The sequence below is a fragment of the Nymphaea colorata genome, chromosome 3 (genome assembly GCF_008831285.2).
Source record: "Nymphaea colorata isolate Beijing-Zhang1983 chromosome 3, ASM883128v2, whole genome shotgun sequence".
In the NCBI taxonomy this organism is placed as follows: domain Eukaryota; kingdom Viridiplantae; phylum Streptophyta; class Magnoliopsida; order Nymphaeales; family Nymphaeaceae; genus Nymphaea; species Nymphaea colorata.
This window is the reverse complement of record NC_045140.1, coordinates 9820537-9827379: the sequence shown is the minus strand read 5'-3', so window position 1 is coordinate 9827379 and position 6843 is coordinate 9820537.

The window sequence follows — 6843 nt, the reverse complement described above, 5'->3', positions numbered from 1 at the left end:
CAAAGATAAGGAGAAGGATATGAATCTTCTGTGACTTCTATGATCCGCCCACTTCCTCTTATGAAAAAGTTGTACCTCTACTTTAGAGTTTTGATGCTCAACTTAAGACTCCTACTTCTACTCTGATTATGGCTATGGCTAATTACCAATCTAATCATGGGCATGGTCAATGAAGTAGATATAACAATAGGGGATGTGACACCTATCAACAAAATAATGATAATAAGAATAAACAGTCTAATGTGTGCCAAATTTGTGGAAAGAAACACCACTCTGCTATTAAGTGTTTTAAATGCTTAAATGATACATATCAAGTGAAGGACAAACAACAAGCCTTGGCTGCTGTTAATATGCAAACTCACATGACTCTGAGGGGTTTGCCGATGCCAAGGTGTCGACACATATGACTGAAAATTCAGGCAAACTTTTTAACAGCTCACCTTATCAATTTCAAAATTACATAATTGGGAAATGGTCATACTTTACCTATATCTCATGTTGGACAAAACCAAATTGTTTCTAACGACATATCTATTCATCTCTCTAACATACTGTATGCTCTAAATTTAAAGAAGAGTTTATTATTCTGTTAGTCAACTTTTTGAAATTTATTATCTTGTTAGTCAACTTTTTGAAATTTATCTTATATTTTTGAATTCATGGTCGAGAACTGAGAAAATAGTGGCATAGATAGCTAAGAAAAATGGTCTCTACAGTATTGGGGATGAAAATCAGCATCTACATGTTGCTTTATTTTTTGATAGGTTTTTTCGTGTTTCAGAAGATGATTGGCATCATTCGTTGAGGCATCCTCATGCCAGGGTCATCAAACATTTGTAAAATTTAATTCAAATGTGTTCATATAATTCTACATAAGCTTTTATTTGTAGTAGTTGTCAAGTTAGGAATGCATGTAAATTGTTTTTTTCTAGTCGAGTTTATGATAGCAATGAAGTTTTAGAAAAAGTCCATTCAAGTTTGTGGGGTTCGGCACCGGTTACCTTTCATTTTGGATGGACAATTATTAAAGATTTTCATGGCTATATATCCTTTAAAAGGAAAGTCTGAATTTTTTTACTGTTTACTATATATCCTTTAAAAGCAAAGTCTGAATTTTTTTACTGTTTATGCATTTACGTTGAGAGGCAAATTGACAAGAAAAATAAAATTTTTCAATTCAATGGAGAAGGCAAACCTATCAGTCATAAATTTGACAAATACTTAAAGGATGTTAGGAATTAAGAAGCAGTTATCTTGTCCTTTCACTAAAGAGCAAAACGGATTAGCAAAGAGGAAACACATAAATATTATTGAATTGGGCCCCACATTGCTTTTTCATGCTATTGTTCCCAAATGTTTCTAGTTTTAAGCCTTTGCTTAATGCTATCTTTCTCATCAATATATTCTCATCATTTTTTATTGACATGGACTCTCTTTCTTTTAGACTCTTTGGTCGACATGTTAGATATGATTATCTTTGTATTTTTTGAAGTTATTGTTTTCCTTACTTGAGAGACTATGCTAAAGATAAAATGGAACCGCACTCATTACCTTTCATTTTTCTTAGATATAGCCTACAATACAAGGGATATAGATGCTTTTGTCCTAGCATTGATGAAACTTCCTTCTCATAATCTTACTGGTTTATATGAAGGTGACTCTCTAATGACCGACTTGGTTTCTTTTGATGAATGGATTGAGACCCATGAATATTCTTCACAAGATATAGCAGGTACCACTATTGATGGACATACACAAGCTATACATGATCTGTAGCCTTATGCCCAGCCACTTAAGAGTCCAGTATGAATGCTGAAAATGCCCAACAAGGAAATGACACCAGCCCATAACTCATCCTTGATCAGAAAAGAACTACTCATGATCATGACGTCTCAACTCTTGAAGCCATACCACAAGACAATCGTTGAGCTTCTGATGAGTTTAAACATTTTACTCAAGAAGAAACTCTTAATCTAGAAGTGCACTAAAGAACTATGATGACGTGATCTACGGTTGACACCCATAAGCCCAATCCAAAATATGCCAACCTGCACCATCTCTATCAGGGAGTTCCCAAGGAGCCCAAAAATGTTCAAGAGGCTCTCAAACACCAAAGATGAAAGGCTGCTATGGACAAAGGGATAAAAGCTTTGAATGAAAACCAAACTTGGAGACTTGTTCCCTACAACTCTAAGATGAATCTTGTGAGATCTATCTAAATGGGTCTTTAGGACCATGAAAGCAAAGCTTATGGCTACAGGTTTCCCTCACTTCTCTCCTGTCATGACCCACTACCATTCACATGGTATTATCTATTACTATTTTTGGACATTGGGAGATTCAGCAACCTGGCATTAAGAATGTCTTCCTTTACGAAACCATACTTGAGGATGTATGCATGCGGCAACCTCCTAGATATGAGGATGGAGATAACCTTAATTATGTGTTCAAGCTTTAAGGATCACTTTACGACCTCAAGTAAGCATCGTGAGCTTTGTTTGTATGGTTAAGCATATTCTAGTTCTTGATTATGGTTTCACTCCTCCAAATCCTTCCATGTTCGTCCTCCATCACAAATCTACAACTCTCATATTTCTGGTTTATGTAGATGATATGGTCTTAATAGGAAATTGTTGTACTTCCCTTCAAGTCTTGATTGACAAATTTTGCTCTAAATTTCCAGTCAAAGATCTTGGTGCCTTATTTATTTCTTGGGCATAGAAGTATAGTGGACATCTCAAGGGATTTTTTTTTTGTGTGAAATGAAATATGCTAAAGACATCCTTAAAAGAGCAAGGATGGAAGATTGCAGGTTGAGCAACACTTCTATGAGTTCCAAATTGCCCCATGTTGAGGTAGATGATAAGATTTTGATGACCCCACTCATCCTGAAATATCCTTTGCTATCAGTTACATTAGTTAATTTATGCATCAACCTTTATAAGGACACGAGCAAACCGCCAAAGAATTCTCAGATAAAACAAAGGATCAACAAAGGATCAGTGATATGGGTATCAATATTTTAAAGCAGAGCACATTTGACTGATATGTTTATTTTGACTCAAATTGGGTTGGATGTTCTCAAACCAGAATACCAACAAAGAGCTTTTGTGTATTCTTAGGCATAAATTGCATCTCTTGGAGTGCCACTGAACAAAAGAGTGTATCTAAATGTAGCAACGAGGCTGAGTATAGGGCCATGATATCTACGACAGCTAAAATGACATGGATACAATTTCTTCTCACAGATATTGGAGTCAAAATAGAAAAAATTCCACTCTTATTTTGTGACAAGAGCTCTCTTTACATATTTGCGAATCCAGTTTTTCATAATAAAATCAAGCACATTTAAATCAACTATCATTATGTTTGAGCATCAAGCAATTAAAAACTAAGTACATTTTAACAAAGAAACAAGTTACAGATATTTTTAGTAAGACACTCTCAAAAGAAGTTTTCAAGACCTTGAGAAGACAACTCAGCATTTTCCAACAACTTGATTTGAAGAAGAGTGTTAATCATTCTACCCAAATTGATAAGGAAATCACAATGTTACCAAGACTATTATGAAAGCCGTTGATGATAATCTTGGAAAGAAAGAAAGAGTGAAATGAGCATAAGAAGATTGACTTTACCAAGAAAACTATTGACATCACCAAGAAAGAGGTTGAAGATAATCTCAGCAAAAGCCAAAGAAGGAAAATCTCATTAAATCTGGAATCGATTCATATTCCCCTTGAGTGTAATCCCTTTGAGAAATTGTAACCTATATAATAAGGCTCACACACACATTGTAAAAATGACTTTTTCCCTCTAGTTGAATATATCTATTTCATGTGCATGTTAATAGGGATGTCAATGGGTCAGATTCAGATCAGATATGCCATTTATCATATCTGATTTTCAGATGTTGATATACTTGAATTTGGTTTCGAATATGAATGAAAAGAATTTCCTACTCTATCCAAATCCAATTTGTAAATTTGAAATCCAAATCCAATTTGCACCTGATTTCAAATTTGAAATTTGAATCCAATCCACATCCGACTTTTATATTCAAAGTCCGATTGGATGAAAAACTTAAAAAGTGAGAAATAAAATGAATGCTTGAACTTGAATACCCCTATCCGAGTTTATATATCTAAAACTGAATTGGGCCAAAGTTGAAATTTGAATATCCAACTCAAAGTTATTGTAGGTCGAGTCTTGTTTGGGATTAATCTAAGTGGAGGTTTGCCCCAAGGAGAAGCGATTTAAATAGCCAACCCTTGTGCCTTTATAATGGGGTTCTCTCAGCAATTCTCACTCATTTTTTTGATGGAAGACTAAATTTGCTTATTGTCAATACTTTGTCGTTATTTTCTAAAGAAAACAGGTCCTCGTGTCCCAATTCACATCGTATGAATGCAAAATTTTCCCAATTTAAAATGTGTCTTATATCAGCAAAATGAAATTGGGTGCCTATAGATGCGCGTGCACAGATAAAGCTGGATGCAATTGCTACACCATCTATCTGAATCTGTCTATGTCTATCTTATAATGTTTCTATTTGTTATTTTATTTTTCTTCCTAATTTCTTCGTACGAGGCCGTAATGTTATTAGAAGTCCCTCTCTCTCTCAATTGAAACTGTCTATCGGTGTAGTTCTGGTTCAAGTTGACTTTAGCGTCAATACTGACTGATTGGTGATTAATTATGCTTAACCACAACCCTGAATTAGAACATGCTATAGATTATCAAAATTAGCTCCATCAGGATATGCTTCAGCTCTTCCCTAGCCACTATGAATATCAGCATTTAACATACCTGTTGGCAAAATATGGTGGATATGATCTTTTTTTGCTGGACGCCTTTCCTGAATTTTAGACTTATTTAATGTAACCACCCACCCCCTCTTTCCAAATTTTGTAATGTTGCAACTTTTCCTTTTGAAAAATAACCATTATCAAAGAGAAAGGTCATAAGAACAAAAAAAAAAATAAACAACCCAACAAAGGATTCATATTATTTACTGAATCCCAGTGAGAACCAAAGCTAATGTTGTTATTAACTTACTGTATTCCCAAATGAGTTTTAATAGTTCTGCAAACCCCCAATAAACTCATTGCTAAGAGAGAGAGAAAGGTTCTGTAATTACAATGGCTATTATAACAAAGCTAACGCAGTACAGGTACTCCATGAGTTTGCCTTTGCATAAGAGGCGCAAGTTGGGGATCTGGCAGTAACAACAAGACTAGTCGTTAATTGGGTGGAGTTGCTCATGGTGAATGTGGCGAAGGAGGACGTAGATGACAATCTCAAGCAGCTTGGTTGAGGAAGATGGTTGTCAGATCGCATGACCGAGACAATGGAGAAGGTACTCAGAATCCATCGACGAGGTCCTTGATACTTTGAAGCATGTAGCAAGCACTACAACAGGGAAGAATCATGTAGACTCGCTCTCAAAGATGGTTGGCATGGGCCATGTCGGGTCAAATGTTGAAGAGAGGTCAGATGAATTCGTGGAAGGCGACGACGCCATGTTCTTGCTTTTTTATTGATGAAGAGAGTTCGGCTGCAACTCTGGGACGACGCCGCCGCCTCTGCGTTCATTCATTTTTCAAAAAATAAGAAATAAATAAGCTGGTGGGAGAGTGCAACGATGTTCACCTGAATACGGTCCTCACATGAAAGTTTGAAACCCACCTGGACCGGACTTGGATTTAGGTTTCTTATTATATTCAAATTTCAATTTTAGCTATGGTTCCAGATTCAGATATTTAAATCTAGATCTGGATATATGAATGTGGATTCAGATATTTAAATGCAGATCTTGAAATATAAATTCGGATTCGGATATCCAGTTTCCATTTATTATCTGATCGAATATTTATTTGATAACATATAGGAATCCGAATTTGATCGGACGTCATTTTTTAAAACTGAATCCGATCCAATTTCGTATTCGAATATCATTTTCTTTTTCATATTATATTTATTTAATACAATTTGGTTGGATATCATTCGAATCCAATTCATTGACATGACATCTCTACGTATTGACCATGGACGTAGGCTTGAATCAAGCTGTTAAGCTGTTAATCCTGGTATTTTTCTTTCCAAACTATAATTTATTTAGGACCATCATGGGCTAAGGCATTTCGGCCACACCGTAACCTCCGCATCAGTACCTGAAATGTGAGACGCCATTATCGACTAAGCCGTCTCTCCTTCATGGTGAAAAATATTAATACTGCATGCATAGTTCGTCAACTTTCTTTGACGTACGTCCAATTGTTAGATAGTATTCCGGTGAGTCGCTTCGAGTTACGAAGGAAATAGTTGAAATATGTATCGAATGGCCGTGGGTCAAGTCATGGTCTGAGTGTCTGCCAAACCAACTGATCAGTGTGCTTGGCCCATGTTTTTTTTTGTATGATATGGATTTGCAGGCGGCGGTGCTCACTGGGAAATATATATATTGAAAACCTACCAATTTAGATTGCTTTCCCCTAATAGCTAATTCAATATTTGGGAACAAAATCTGGAATTTTCAAGCTTATGTATATAGCATATAGAAACAAAGACTGGCTAAATAATTAAAGAACCTTGTATCTGTAGATGCATAAAAAACAATAAACACTGGCATGGGTATATAATGTTTTAAATACACGTGATTAATATAAAAGGCTAGATTTCTAAAAGCGTAAAAAAGGATTATTAACAAGTTAAAAGTCCAAAAAGTACAATTTTTATTAAAAAAAATTCTAAAATACCTCAAATCGCTGTTCTTTTTTGCTTCCGTGCATATTTATTGGGTGCACCAGCTGGTGCACGCAACTCGATCTTATAATTTTGTTCTTG